Source organism: Lissotriton vulgaris, chromosome 6 (assembly GCF_964263255.1).
Source record: "Lissotriton vulgaris chromosome 6, aLisVul1.2, whole genome shotgun sequence".
Classification (NCBI taxonomy): domain Eukaryota; kingdom Metazoa; phylum Chordata; class Amphibia; order Caudata; family Salamandridae; genus Lissotriton; species Lissotriton vulgaris.
Window position 1 is genome coordinate 1,510,191,913 of NC_141694.1, and position 15,704 is coordinate 1,510,207,616.

General features: G+C 41.7%; 1 protein-coding gene across 2 annotated transcripts in view; it reads right to left on the bottom strand.

Annotated features, from left to right (window-relative positions):
- Positions 1 to 15,704, bottom strand: part of FERMT1 (FERM domain containing kindlin 1) — a 303,369-nt gene that overhangs the window by 261,556 nt on the left and 26,109 nt on the right. Inside the window, exon 1 of one of the 2 annotated variants that reach the window (XM_086927690.1) lies at positions 5,029 to 5,163. The exons of the other annotated variant lie outside the window; for it this stretch is intronic. The gene's annotated coding sequence lies outside the window, so the exon portion shown is untranslated. Of the gene's footprint in view, positions 1 to 5,028; positions 5,164 to 15,704 lie in introns of those variants that run through there. 2 annotated transcript variants of the gene reach the window in all.

Consider the following 15,704-nt stretch of genomic DNA (forward strand, 5'->3'; position numbering starts at 1 on the left):
GTATTTAAATATCTTCCATTTTGCATTGTGACTGAGAGGCTTTGACTCTATTTTACATATTTAATGAATTTGTGCTATCCTTTTCATTCTTTCTGTAAGAAATATTGATGTGTTCCGCTGTATATCTCTGTAGAGACTTGGTTCTCCTTTTTAACTTTGGACATCTGGAGAATAAACTGCCATTGTGTGAGTTGAGGTGCCATCTCTGAAGTGCAGGGAGTGTTATCCTTCCGCCTCCACTTCTCACTGACAATCAGGACGATTTTTTTGCCCATCTTGGGACTTGAGGAAACACTGTGTAACAAGCCCCATTGCCTATTGAGAATCACATTCCACAACATTTTCAGTGGCCTTTTAGAGTCAGTGGGAATGTTCCATTTGCTTTTGTCAGAGCATGTTGTCATTGACACTACTTTGTTCTCGCCTGCGTTTTTGGCACACTATAGTACAATTTCGACATTTTGTTCAAAATTAAATATTGTATGTTTCTTGAACTCTGGTGGATTCATCATTTATTTTCAGCCACACTGTTTTGGACAAGATTTTGGCAAGCAAAAGTCTCCCACAGCAGCTTAAAACAAATTGTTACCTGAATAGCAGTTTGCAGGATAGTGAATTACGTACTGTTTCTGTGACCCTTGCATTAGACAGGTACTTGTTGCTCCAACACTTGCATTAGGCAGATACTTGTTGTGAATGGTCTACTTATCATTGATGGCACATCTATGACCACTTCAGTTATTTTTTTTTTTAGAGGACTACTGTGACTACATTTGTTGTTTTAGTTTCTTGGTTTACCTCATTTCCCTCTTGTAGTTCATAATGTCTAGCACCATACCAACCTCTTCATTTTTGCCACCTCCAGCTGAACCACCAATGAAGTATAGGAAGCCATGTTTCTTGCTTATGTTCAAGTATTGAAGGGTGATTCATGTAAGCTGTAAGAAAGTTAGCCTTGTTGAAGTGTTGTTGAGGCAGCATTGGGCTAAAAGAAATTAAGAATCTTCCTCCTTTTGAAAGACCAGGCAATATAGATGTGTATGAATATACCTCAAAACAAACGTTGATATGTGATTGAAAAAACAAATGTGGTTCTAGAGTGCTATCGTTTTATTTTTATAAACAAAGTAATGATGAATCCATCAAGGAATAGGTTTGAGCTCTACAGTCTTTAGTGTCCATGTGAGATTTCAAACACATTCATTATGAATGTTTAGTCCAATTTCCATTTCTCTGGAAGAGACACCAGAGAAAAAGTATAGGTTTCTGATAAGGGACAGTCATTATTAGGTTGGCTCAATCAGTAGGAAATGCGTATTAAGTTAGATACCAAAGCTGATTCTCCATTTTCATAGTAAGTTGAGCAAATGATAAGGCTGTTCAGCCTGTGGACTTTGTTGATTTCATGTCCATGTTAAAGAAAAAATGTAGTGCTGTTTTTGCTCACAAATTGAGAGCAAACAAGTGATTCAAAATACAAGATAATTGTGACAGAAAATGCAATTCCTGTCAGACAGAGTAATGGATGTTCCCTTAACCTATGGAACTAAATTGAGAGAAACATTATCTGACTTGATATGCGAGGAGATAATTGAACGTGTGAAATCATCTCTTTGGGTTGTACCAACGATGCTTTCATTTCAGAGCTCTTGGAATTTAAGATTATGTATAGACCTCCACAGAGTAAACAGCGTGATATAGACAGACTCGCATCCACTACCAAATCTACATGAAATGTGGACTACTGTAGCTGGGGCATCTATTTTCTTCACTTTGGACTTAGCGAGTAGTTTTAGATGAGGACCCAAAATATTTGCCTACTTTTATTACCCCTGATGGTATGTTCCGCTATCACAGGAGGCAGTTTGGCCTTGCTAGTACATGTGGCTTCTGTGTTCAAAAGGCTCATGAAAGAAACCTTGGATGGTATTCCTGAATCGATCATATTTCTGGATGATATTTTAGTTTTTGGACAGGACAAAACAGAACTTGACAATAATTTCTATAATGTATTGCTGGTCTTGAAAGAGAACAGCCTTACTCTCACATTGCCTAAGTGCAAATGGAATACTTAAGCAATACAATATCTAGTAGTGCAATATAACCAAAAATGTGCCATGTTGAATCCAGATTGAAGCCTCTTCGTCATACACCAAGGAACAATTAATTTCATTCCTTTAGTCTTACTGAGTTGTGTTCAAAATGTAGAGATATACTATTCTAAAAAAGTAGAGCCCCTGGGGTGTCTCCTAAAGAAGAATGCAACATTTGTCTGGAGGAAAAAACAATCTGAAGCATGCCATTTACAAAAAAAAAGAAATTATCAGTATACCATGTTTAAAACCATTTGTTGAACGAAGCAGTGTATCATTGCTGGTGATGGTAGCAATGTTGGCTTAGGATCTGTACTGTTGCATACCGATGGCAGAAATTAATAGATAATGTCTTATGGTTCAAGAACTTTCCGGGATTCAGAGAGGTACTATTCTGTCATAGAAAATGTGGAGCAGACCACTACAGAAAGTCCTTGTCATAATAACTAATCATAAACCTCTGGTTAACTTGTCACCCGGGGTGGAAGGGGGGACGTTAGGGGAAGGGTAGCACACGGACAGAAGTATTGTGCAGGCTAGCTTCTAAGTTACAAGTATTTCCGTACAGCATTAAGCACCTGGGAGGACACATGTTCATGCAGGATCCATGCCTAGATTATCCTCGAGTACAGAAGCTGTTTGTATCAATGAGGAAGCGGAGTGTGAAGTTGCTTATACATTTTCTGATGGCAGCAAGATAGCAGACTATAAGAATGGGTGGTAAGCAGTAACTTAAAGCGTGTGGTTTGAGGAAGTCAGGAATGATGAACTGTTAAAGAGGATTCAGGTGTTCATTTGTAATGGTTGGCCCGCTAATCAATTTGTTTCTGGTGAATTTATACGTTTCTACAAAATACGAGATGAATTCGGTATTGAGACTAGTGTGATAACTCAGAGGGGACAAGGTAATTCCCACTTTAACCTAAAAAACAAACTCTTTGAATATACTGATGAAGATCATTTTAAATATAACATACTACAAGACGGGTACGTGAACAATATTGGTGGCCTGGGTTACTTGGTGTGGATGAGTAAAGGGTGAAAGAGTTTAAGCTCTGTTTCAAGTGATCAATCTACCAAGGCTTTGGTGAATCAATCTGGTCTGAATGATCGAACCATGGGACTTGCACTGGTTACTTGCCTACTTGGAGCCACACCCGGAACACATGCCAGGATCCTCAGAATAATCATCAACAGCAACTTGCACATGACAAGTCAACTCCTTCACTGCATCCTGCTTCTACACCCTGAAAATGATGAGCAAGATCTTCAAATGAGTCCAAAGCAACACTAGAAAAACTGTCACTCACACTCTAGTCACCAGCAAGTTGGACTATGGGAATCCCCTCTATGCCTGGATCACCAAGCAACTCACTAGAAGACTAGTGCTCAATTCATAATCCTCACACACACATTCAAAGCACTACAAGACTTATGATCCATCTACCTGAACAGCTGCATCTCTTTCCACCAACCACCTACCCTCTGCAGGACTCCTATTCGCACGCATACCAAGCATATACAGAACCAGATAAGGAGCACAGGCATTCTCTTACATTACTCCTAAATCGTGGGACGGGCTCCCACTCCATAATAGAACCTCCTTCACCCTTCTTAAACTCACCATGAAGCTCAAGACCTGGTTTTTCAATTAACCAACCTATCATAAGCAGGGCTAGGCTCACCCACACCTGTTCCGCACCAAGATATCCTACTGAGTGATAGTGCACTTAACAAATACACATAACATATCCTGTGCCCTTCATGAGACAAAGCCGGACGTTTTATTTTACGGATACCTTCTGGGAGAATAAGCCCTGTTCCTCTTAAAACAATCCCTCTATCCTCAGACAACGTGTCTCTGATCATCAGCCAGGTCCTGTTTAAGCCTGACGTCATTCCAGAGTGAGCCAACTCCACTAACACGGAAAGTACAGAATATTTCTCCAATTCCGATTCTTGCAAAGAAATAACCCATCCCCTCATTTTAAGATATAACACATCTCCTAGAGGAATGTGTTATCTCTTTGCATAAACTATCTCTTCATTCTTGAGAAGCCATTATCCAACTCCTTTTTCATGAATGTATCCTTCAAAGGCCTGTGAGCTGAACAAATTTTAAATTATGTTTACCACACAAGATTCCTGAAGTTCGTCAATGTCTGAGAAATTGCGAATGCCTCTTTCTACCACAGAGAAGTTTTACCTGGAACCTCCTAAACATCGTAATGTATATGTAATCAGACTCCATTCAGTGATCCATCTGTTGAGTCTTTTCCATAAGGATCGCACGCGCTGTTTATTTTAGAGCGACCCCAAAGTTTCTTTTTGAGCACAATGTGTTGAGTGCAGTCACTGGCTGTTGGCCCTCTATTCTGAATAGCAAGTTAATCAACATGAGCGTATTTCCATTCAGTTATCCCTCTACATGCAATGCCGTTTGTATAGGTATGGTAGTCATGCAGTATTGTGGTGGCATGCGCATAAGCAATGACCGGCCAGCTCCGCTCCGCCAGCCTCGCCCTCGCCGCCGTCCCCCGCATCCAACGAACAACCTCAGGCGGCAGATCCTTCTCCTAGCTCACCGCCAAGGCCTGGAACACCCTTCCTACCCACCTACGGCAGACCGAAGACCTAATCGCCTTCAGAAGACTCCTCAAGACCTGGCTCTTTGAACAGTAGTGAAGCTCCACCTCAGCGCCTTGAGACCCTCACGGGTAAATAGCGCGCTCTTCAAAAATAGATTGAATGACTAAAGGAGAAAACGGACACAGCTGACTGTCAATCTGCCGTAATATCATGTATCTAAACTCTTATTGGCGATCTATTAAATACAAGGTTACCAAAATGCCATGTAGAATGTGCTCCCTTCCTTCGCCTGACTGAGGTACATCCAAAAGACTAACTGGAACATTGGCGCAGCAGTGTCACATACCTTAATGTCCAACCTTGCGGCTCCGACTCACAGGAGTGAATGGCCCGCGGCTCTAGTTTCTGGTGTATATCAAAGCGCAACTTCACGTGGCGCCCAGCGGCCTGTCAGCGGAAGGCACTGCGATGTCAAATGACGTGTAGGGAAAGTCTCAAAAAAAGATCAAGAGGGCCGTAAGCGCCCAAGAATACATAAATTAGTTTATGAATGTTAGAACGTGGATGTGTTAACCTTACAAACGTATCGCTATTTATATGGACAACATTCATCAAGGAAGCCGGTGGACTTGCAGAGACTTGTCCTGCTAAGCGTCAACAAGTTGCATCATGCTGGGCTGGTGTCTGGGACGAGAAAGCCACCGGAGCTTGCACTGAAATAGGTCAGCATTGAGGACAAGCTGCATTGCACTGGGCCAGAGTCGATGGCGGGCTGTATCGAGTTGCAAGGAGATGCATTGAAGAAGCATGTTGCTTCCATGTGGCTAGAACAGGGGGGCAGCCTACTGACCTATGGACATTTCCTTGAGTTCTGGGTCCATACAGGTAGGCTAGATTCCGCAGGGCAGTACACAGAAGCAGAATACTCCTGGTGCAGCAACAGCAGGCCATGGCAGTACAATAGTCCTTGGTCAGCAAGTAGATCAATAGGCCTGACTTTAAAGCCGGGCAGTCCTTCTTCTTTGCAGAGTTCACTGGTCCAGAAGTGATCTGGAGAGTTGGATCTGAGGGTCCAATATTTATACTTAGTGCCCACTTTGAAGTGGGAGTCACTTCTAGAGTCCTCCCCCTACAGAGGTATCTGGAATGTCTTGCCTCCCTGCCCTGGCCCCAGTTGTCTGGGGGTTCTAAAGGCTAGTGTGAAGCCCTTTGTTAGTGTGCTTCGGCAGAGACTTTGTGATGTTCAAGTGTGGTAGGTGACAGTACCCACCCACCTACCAAGTCAAAGATGACCCATCCTGCCAACACTCATTCCCCATTTATCTCACTGTCTGGGGGTAATATAGAAAGACCAACTGCCAGCTACACCACAGTCATGTGACTCAGAATACAGGCTACAGGAACTAAATGGTTAGGACAAGAAAATGCTAACTTTCTAAGAGGGACATTGTCAGAATTGCGACTTAAAATCTAGCTTTACCGTTAAACAGAGGCATAAATGACAATTCTTTAGAAACCAAACTCCACATTTCTACCTGATCCCAATTAAAAGTTATCATTTATTAAATGGAATAAAGTAACCCAATGTTAGCCTATGGGGGAGGCATGCCTTGCAATAATGAACAAACGAATGTAAGCGTTTCTCATTACCAGGATATGTAAAGGTTAAAAGTACATGTCCTTTTTAACTACACTGCCCCATGGGCTGTTTTGGGCCTAACCTATGGGTAACTCAGATGTCTTTAAAAGGAAGGTTTAGGCCTGGTGAAAGGGTTATTTTGCCAGGTCGAAATGGCAGTTAACAAATGCACACATAGGCTGTAATGCAAGCCTGAGGAATGTTTAAAGGGCTACTTAAATGGTTGGCACAATGTGTGCTGCACGCCCAGTAGCAGCATTTAATTTCCTGTCCCTGGGCACGTGTAGTACATTTAACTAGGGGCTTAAAAGTAAATTAAATGTACCAATTGGGTGTAAGCAAATTTCACTATGTTTAAAGGAGGGAGCACAAGTGGAGTAAGAATGACCAACCTAAAGCAGACAGGTCGTACGCCTGTGCAATGTAACGTATGGTCCCTTTCTCTTTTTTTCAGTAAAATGCTTCAAAAGCAGGTGTGGGGAGCGCTAAAATGGATGAAGGAAGTCTTCTGTGATCTGCAAATCATAAGTTCATAAGCTGGCAAAGCCAACTCAGCTCCATCATTTAGAGGTTTGGGAATCACACACCTTTAAATGTGTTAATCATAAACCCTGATATTTACAGAACTAAGACAATGCAAACATGTGGTTGGAAACATACAAGAAAAATGTACTAATATCAAAGCAACCAATTAACCGATTTCACATTGAGCTTCACCGCCCAGATATTTAATTTACAGGACAGTCATTCTGCAGGACCACTTACTTCATGTACTCATAAATGCAAGTCAGACAAGTACAAGTGTAGATTGATGCCTACTCTTGCCTCTCTCTAATGCACAGAGTTCTCTGCTAACAGTGCATATTTTTAGGTGTAATCATGGCAGTGGCAAGGGGGTATGACTGGAAAAATGGGGGCTATCAATTACAGAGCTTTTGAGTAAGTCACACATCATACATGCACACTAGTAGGTGAGGCAAACGAGTCACATGCAAGTCAATGGCGAGAGGGAATAACACTACCAGTAGAAAGACCGACACATACTAAATAAAAGTAAAGGAAATAAATGGTCATGTAACTTCCGACATTACAGAAACCTATAAATCACAATGTAGAAATGTTAACAAAATGTTAAATAATGTCAAACATTTTATTACTTTTTTTTTTAATGGAAAGCTAGGGACTGCCAAAAAAAGAACACTGTAAAAATGTAAACATAACAAATGCACATCCCAAGAACATTACAAATATGCAACTTTTTAATGAATTATAAAAAAAACAGAACCACGTCTCATCTCACATCTAATGCTCTCTACACACAAGGACAAATCATAAAATATTCCACGTCCCAAACAGATGCACATACAGAACGCAAACATTAGGACAGCTATCACAACTGTAACTGCTTTCTAGCTCAACAAAGTCTTGCAGCAAAAGTGGGAAAAGGGGGCTCTATTTACGTGAACCCAGAAATAACGTTTGTCAGGTGTGTGCGGGTTTCTTTAGGTGATGATTGTTTCTCTATTCTTTTCAATTGGTAGTTGTACTTAATTTAGGCAGAGGTATCAGTCTATGCAATGTAGAAATACTTCTGGCAGATTTATACCTCAAATACACCTGTAAAGTGCTACATTTACTGCCATATTTTGAGTAAGGGGTTGAAATGTACTCTTAATATTCGAGCTAAATCTCTGGCCAGAGCTGGTGAATCCATTCTATGCAAAGATCTGTTCCCAGTCAAAGGTGTTCTATGTCTGTGGCCAGCATTTCCAAGTGAGGGATCAGGGAGTATCTAGCACAGTGCCTCCATTACCTCAGAAGCACCTCTATAATGGACTACAAAAGTGGGAGCTTGAAAGTAGATAGCTAATTATATATGCTGAGCAGAATATGGTCATACCAGAGTTCCCTTTTTACTTGGAACACACAATCAGCTAATATCTCTTTGGACATTTGCCTCGGACTTGGGCTGGCTCCGTCTCTGCCATCTTGGGTCCTGTAGAATAGGGGGACGACTCACAATGCCTATGGTCAAGTGTGCACTTATATGTTCTGGATGTGCTATTGATTCTACCATTATATCTACATATACAGGGTAAGCAAGAAAGCATAATGTAATATAATATAAATGAAATAATAATAATTCCACATTTGCAAAGCGCGAGCTTATCCCCCCTAAGGGTATACAGGTGCTGGGGTGCCATCGGGAAGATTACGTGAGCTATTGCCCAGTATCACATGATTCTGAGCTGCTGCCAGCGATTGAACCGCGAGCCCAGTGATCCGGTGTCAGCCGCTCTGGCCGCTGTGCCACACCTCTCCATGTAGATAATATCATGCTAAAATATGAAGGATATACTAAAATGTGATATAATTGCATATGATATAATGAAAATTCAGATCGATATTACACAATCAAAATGTAGTACCCACTCACAATCTCTAGTTTTACCCTCAGTACGCTCTGTCCTTCTTGAAGCCCAATTCCCCGTTTTATCCATCTCAAACTGAATCTCTGGTTTTTACTGGGGCAGAAAACAGTAAAGAGACCCTTCATCTTCTCCAAAGCTATGTGTGGACACAGAGTAATCCCTCTGCCTGGCATGGCTGGACTAGGCCACATGTATTTGAGGACCCATCCAAAAGTACATTTACAGGAAAACGCAAACTAAACAGCAGCATATACCCACATGAGTGCCTCTTGGTCCATGCCCACCCTCATGTGACTTTGACATCATTAGGTGTGCGACAGGCAATGCAAACCCATCATTCACCCACCATGGCCCCTGTATACCAGTAGTAGTGTACAGCAATTGCCATTGGGAACAGTATTGGACAAGAGCATCCAGTGTCTAAGGTTAAAAAAAAAAAACACAGAAAATTTTTAAAAAAGGAGGAGCTTCCATCTTACAGACCTTGTTGAACAAAATACCTAATTAAACTAAAGTAAAACATAAATAAATAAATAAATAAATAAATAAATAAATGTGCATATTGTAATCGGGGTTGCTTTCGAGGGGTGCAGACATATCTCACCGTCATATGAACTGTGTTGAACAATAAAAATAAAAGGTTAAGTAAAGTGTAAGATACAACAATGCGGTGGGCTTTCCTAAGTGTCCATGATGCTGTGGCACAAAGCAGTACACACATTCACATAGAGACTCTGTAACTTCCATCTGTTACAGTTACTTGACTGCGCCTGTACATTTACATTGTAGCTGTCAAAAGTTGCACTTTTAGAAAAAAGTAAAATATTGAATTCTCAGTAGCTAGCACATATCTGCCATAGAAAGAAAGTACATGTATAGCCAGAAAAGACCAAGAGACCGCCTGGATTATTTCACACTACAATCTGCACTAGTGGGCACAGCCAGTCGTTATAGCAGACCCCATGTACATAGAGTATGATTTTATTGTGGAATATATGAAGGGCTGTAGTAATAATGTAGGACCCAAGCAGAGTTAGTTTTAAGTCGTGGGCAATGAAATTGCCACCAATAATTCTAACATGATGAAGGTACTCAAGTCACCTTTTTACAAATGTTATAAAAGATTTTTGTTAAATTACAGAGCTCAGGGCATCAAGACATTGCCACAATGGATCTAGAGCATTGTAATGTAATGTAATTTGTACTTGTAAAGCGCACTAATACCCCAACTGGGGTGTCCTGGTGCTGTAACGCATACCACTGTGGAACCCTTCCTGGCTTTTCCCTGTCAAATGTCCACTCGTGCGCACCCCAAGGTGGAGGCCAGGCATCCCAGCGCTTTTGGGGCTGTTGTGGAGATTAAGCAAGCTATTGCCCAGAGTTGCAGCGTGGGACCCATGATTAGAATAGGCACCGAGGCGAGAATTATCAGGTCCGAGAAAACTGAGCCCAAGACCCGCCAAGGCAGGAATTGAACCCTGGTCCCGGGCCAGACCTCTGCATCAGGGTCTGCCGCTCTAACCATTGAGCCACACTTCTCCAAAGGTAAGATAGTCTAGAGATTAGCTGATAGTTTGTTAGGAGAAAGGCATTTCTTCCGAGATTCCTCAGTAGGCATATTTAAGATTATTTCCATGCAGTCACAAAATATTTTCACCCAAATGGCATCTCAATTATGTAATATGGTGCAATCTTGAGTATTTCATAACAAGCATAATGTGAAATGCCGGAAATTACACAAGATTATGCCAGCGTAAAAAGAATTTCACCTGGGGCTAGTTTAGGTACCCACGGTTCAATAATGTTTTGTGGGTGGGCAGTAGCCAAACATCCCAATAAGACTTCTTCCAGGATGGTCACTCCAGACATATGTGCGTTCTTATACAAATGAGAAAAAAGGCAAGTACCAGGTAGTGTCAAACTCCTAACGCTGCCACACAAGTTCCTTATGGGCAGTCTACAAATGTCAGCAACAAAAACTAGACCTGCTGTGATTCAGGCACTTCAACAATCGATGTTCTTTCCAGAATAGTTTTATTTATTGTGATGTATCTTTATTTCGTACTAGTTTTACTACTCCAAGAAACTTCACTCTACACCTACACTGCTGCAAATTGGTATTTGAATTCCAGAAATTAAGTTGTCTGACATTGCAATGTTTAATTTCGATTGTTTGAACTCGAATAACCTTATAATACATTGGGATTCTGAAACCCCTGTATAAAAACCCATATATTTTTTTATAATATATGTGATTTAGGGCCATAGCTTGGTCAGTAAGATTGGAGGGGGTGGAGGGGGGGGGGGGGGTGAGTTTCAAATTTACCGACTATCACGCTGGCATATAATAGTAAAAAACATTACACAAGAAGCATGGCACATGAAAGAGACTTAAGGGGCAGCGAAAAGGGAAAGGAATGCGGACTGGTATGAGTACTAAGTTAGAGAAATAATATTTTGTAAAATACGCAAAAAGTTTGGGCCTTTGAAAAACAAAGATGAGAGTGTGTGTGTTTTTGTCAGAGTGTACCAGCAAAAATCCCAGGTAAAATACAGCAGATACCTCACCATACCGGACTGAAAGAACCTGTACCCCTCTCTTCGCAGAACATATATTTATTAGGGGAATGTAACACCCCTCACCAAAGCTACACCCCTGATGGGATTCTGCAGTCTCTGTATAAATGCACGTCACTAATTTGTTTATAAACGAAGATTGGGAGCTGTCAGAACTCGACTTTTATCAGTTTTTACAGCTGTGTTCTGAAGTCACAATGCTTGCTGCTAGACGCTTTTTAAAAGCAAGTCAAAATGGAACATTTCTTTTCTTTCTTCTGCTCTATTTTTATAGCTGACAATGACAAGCATCAGAGGTGACTCCCCAGAGAGAGCTAAACAAGGTGAGCAGACCTCCATTTTCGCTCAGCTGACTGCCTCGGCTCCAACCAAAATGGCAGAAAGAAAGGCCCACTTTGGTGATCCTATCGCTACAACTCAGCTAGGGGGCCTGAAGGTGGGCGCCTTGCCTGATTCACTTTGCCCATTTCCCCTCTCTTGTACAGCCCCCCCTGCAATGAGAGTAAGAACACCTACATGATCAAGGACCGTGAGCCATTGTTATTACATACACAGTGGGAACATGGAGCTATACTCCTCCCACCCACCACAAAATAAAGACAGGACTAAGTAATCCCCAACTCTTGAATAAGGGAAACTAAAAAGGACTATTTAGGGGCGCCATTCCTACAGCCTCTACAATAATAAATTAAAAGGACAAGGGCACATCATGATAAGACCACTAAGAATGATGAAACCAAAAAAAAGTTACTAAATGAAGCAGACCTATTTCTCTTGATCAAAAAGACAATGTGGGCAATGCACTGCGTTGTTGAGATAGATGCTTTTTGAAAGGATATTTTCAATGAATCTTTAGTTTAAAGGTGCTCCAACTGGTGGCGTAACCGTCCGTTTACGCCAAAATGTAAACCTTAAGTATGTATGAACACGGTCAGTGTGCACATCCCAGTATTTGGGCACTCCCTCTGGTTCAAGAATGGATAGACTCCGTTGAATTTCCAAAGTTTGTTTAATTTGAATTTATGTTTTCATAAGTCTTTCATGGTTGGATTAATTTCATCCAGCTTATATAACTTTACACAAAATCATCGTCGCTCCAATGCATTTCGGGCTGATTACCCTTTCTCAAGGAGCTCTGAAAATAAGAACGATCAGCATATGTATCAAGATTGCATGACGTTATCGAATAACAATGTACAAATTCAAACATATCCCAGTGGTGAATTTAGAAAAACAGAAGCGTGTGCAAAAAAGTATAGAGGAAACCGGTAAATGTGGTATGAAATGCCAAGGTGGCTCAATTGTGCTGGAAAGTTATGGGCGCACCCAGGAAAAGTAAAACGGATCTGTGAGCGGGTGGCGAGTAGCGACAATGGGAAAAATAAGATTGGAAAAATGCTCACGTGTACATGGAGCTGTGATGCGGTACTGAAATAGATCAAAACAAGTGGATTAGCGGTTAGGGGAACACTCCGCGTGCGGGTGTACACATAACGGAGGCTGACTGGCAGAGGCTGAACTGGACTTACCGAAACGGGATTCTGTGGGGGGACTGTCGAGGTCTCCAGGTTGGCTTGCTGCTGCGTGAAGCTGCCGGGTTGGTGTGTGGGCTCGCGAGTGAAACTGACTCCATATCAACAAGGAACGGGATGGGTGGTGATGGAAATCGAGAAAGGACTAAGGTGCGATGAAAGTGGGGGCCATATTGGAACGGGTAGAGAAAAGGGTTGGATGTAAACGGGAGGGTAGTCAGCGAAGGTGCAAAGAGGTAATATGTTAGCGAGGGTGCAAAGAGGTAATATGTTGAAACATGAAGGATGTTCTACCACTTTACGACATTTTTTTGAAAACGTGATTCCACCTACAACTGATCAAAAACCGGATCAACTATGTGGACTACGCCCAACGAGCTCATACATACCACCGGTCAGCCACAAAAGCATAGACACTTTTGAGACACTAGTCAAACAGGACCTGGGAAAAATAAACTTTAAGAAAAAAACTAAGATCATGAATCTAACACAAAAAGACAAGGATACATTGAGAAAGATCGCCAACAACAAATCGATCAAATGCATAAAGGCTGATAAAGGCGGGGCTCTCGTCGTTATGAATTCTAGTATGTACAACGCAAAAATGAATGAACATATCGGCAAATCCGACACTTACATTCCACTAGAATCTAATCCTACCAACCTATATAAAGCCGCATTAGCATCGATCATTGACAAAGCCCATGACAACGGAACCATTGATGAGCGCACCAAAAAATTCTTATTGGTTGATTTCCCAAGAAGTCCCACCATGACCTTACTACCGAAGATACATAAGAATCTAAAGGACCCACCAATGCGGCAAATCGTGTCCACCAAGGGATCTCTTCACGAGCCCGTAGGCAAATTTCTTGACCGGTATTTTCAACCATTCGTTAAAGAACTCAAAAGCTATGTGAAAGACACAACCGAATTCATACTTAAATTATCGGAAATTGAAATTAATCAAAATGACAATCTCATATTTTGTACAGCTGATGTGAATAGTTTGTACACCTCCATTCCACATGGAGGTGGAATTGAAGCCATCGAGAAAACTTTAGCGCACAGCAACATTCCAGAAGCCATGAAAGTTTTCCTTATGGAGCTCATGATCTACACTCTTTATCATAGCTACTTCTGCCACAACAACCACTGGTTTCAACAATCCTCTGGCATGTCCATGGGCAATTGCGCCGCGCCAGCGTATGCTAATATCTATATGTCTGATTTTGAACAACAGCATATCTACGACAATCCAGCATGGACCGATAACTTGTTGATGTACGTCAGGTACATCGACGACTTATTTTTCTTGTGGAAAGGCACCAGAACAATGCTGGAAGAAGAACTGAGCAACTTAAATACCAAAGACCACCGAATTCAAATGACATGGAATCTCGATGATTCTCAAATTAATTTCTTGGATGTTTCCATTACCAGATCTGACACCGGGCTGACTACAGACCTTTACAGGAAACCAACTGACCGCAACAATACGTTGCACTTTGCAAGCTTCCACCAACATTCACTGAAACGCCACCTCCCCTACAGCCAAATGTTGCGATTAAAACGCATAGTATCCAACCCAGATACATATGCTCAAAGGATCGATGAAATGAACCTAAGATTCATCGCTAGAGGATACCCGCCAGAAACCACTGATGAAGCCATAAGAAAAGTGTCTGTGATTGAACGTGAAACGGCTTTAAAAAAAGACAACTAAAAAAGAGGCAAACCGGATGGTAGTCGTCTCCAAATATTCCACATTGAGTGGAAGATACAAGAAAATCATCCTAGAACATTGGAGAATTCTGGCATCGGAACCAGACTTTAAAGAAATGTTCAAAAATCCTCCAATTTTTGCGTACACCAGAGCTAATAACCTAAAGGAGATCCTTTCTAAAGAAACACCAAGCCCAACCATATATAGAGGCACAAAACCGTGCCTTAATTGCAACAACTGCAACAACATCATCACTGGCAGCAAAATCAACCACCCCATGAGAGGCACAGAAATCAAAGTGAAAGTCAACGCAACGTGCGACTCATCCAATCTCATATACTTGCTCAAATGTCCTTGTGGAAAGATCTACGTAGGAAAAACAGAGCGAAAAATAAAAGTCAGATTGAACGAACACAAATCTAACATCAGGACCAAGCAAATAAAATCCAGCGTGGCCACACACTTTATGGAAAACAATCACACCGTGGCACAATTGAAATTCATGGTCCTTGAAACTGTTGAGAAAAAAGAAGGAAGGGACAACAACAAGTTCCTTCTTCAAAGAGAAACTTCATGGATTTATCGTTTACAATCTTGTAAACCTTTTGGTCTTAATGACCGTATTGAACTGAGTTGCTTCTTATAAATACCCGGCTGGGTATTTAAGGACACATATATCTTGTGCTTGTTTACTGAGATGTCATGTACCCATTGTTTATGTTCAACGTTCACACGCTTTTGTTATGATTTCCCGTCTTTAAAGTGGTAGAACATCCTTCATGTTTCAACATATTACCTCTTTGCACCCTCGCTAACATATTACCTCTTTGCACCTTCGCTGACTACCCTCCCGTTTACATCCAACCCTTTTCTCTACCCGTTCCAATATGGCCCCCACTTTCATCGCACCTTAGTCCTTTCTCGATTTCCATCACCGCCCATCCCGTTCCTTGTTGATATGGAGTCAGTTTCACTCGCGAGCCCACACACCAACCCGGCGGCTTCACGCAGCAGCAAGCCAACCTGGAGACCTCGACAGTCCCCCCACAGAATCCCGTTTCGGTAAGCCCAGTTCAGCCTCTGCCAGTCAGCCTCCGTTATGTGTACACCCGCACG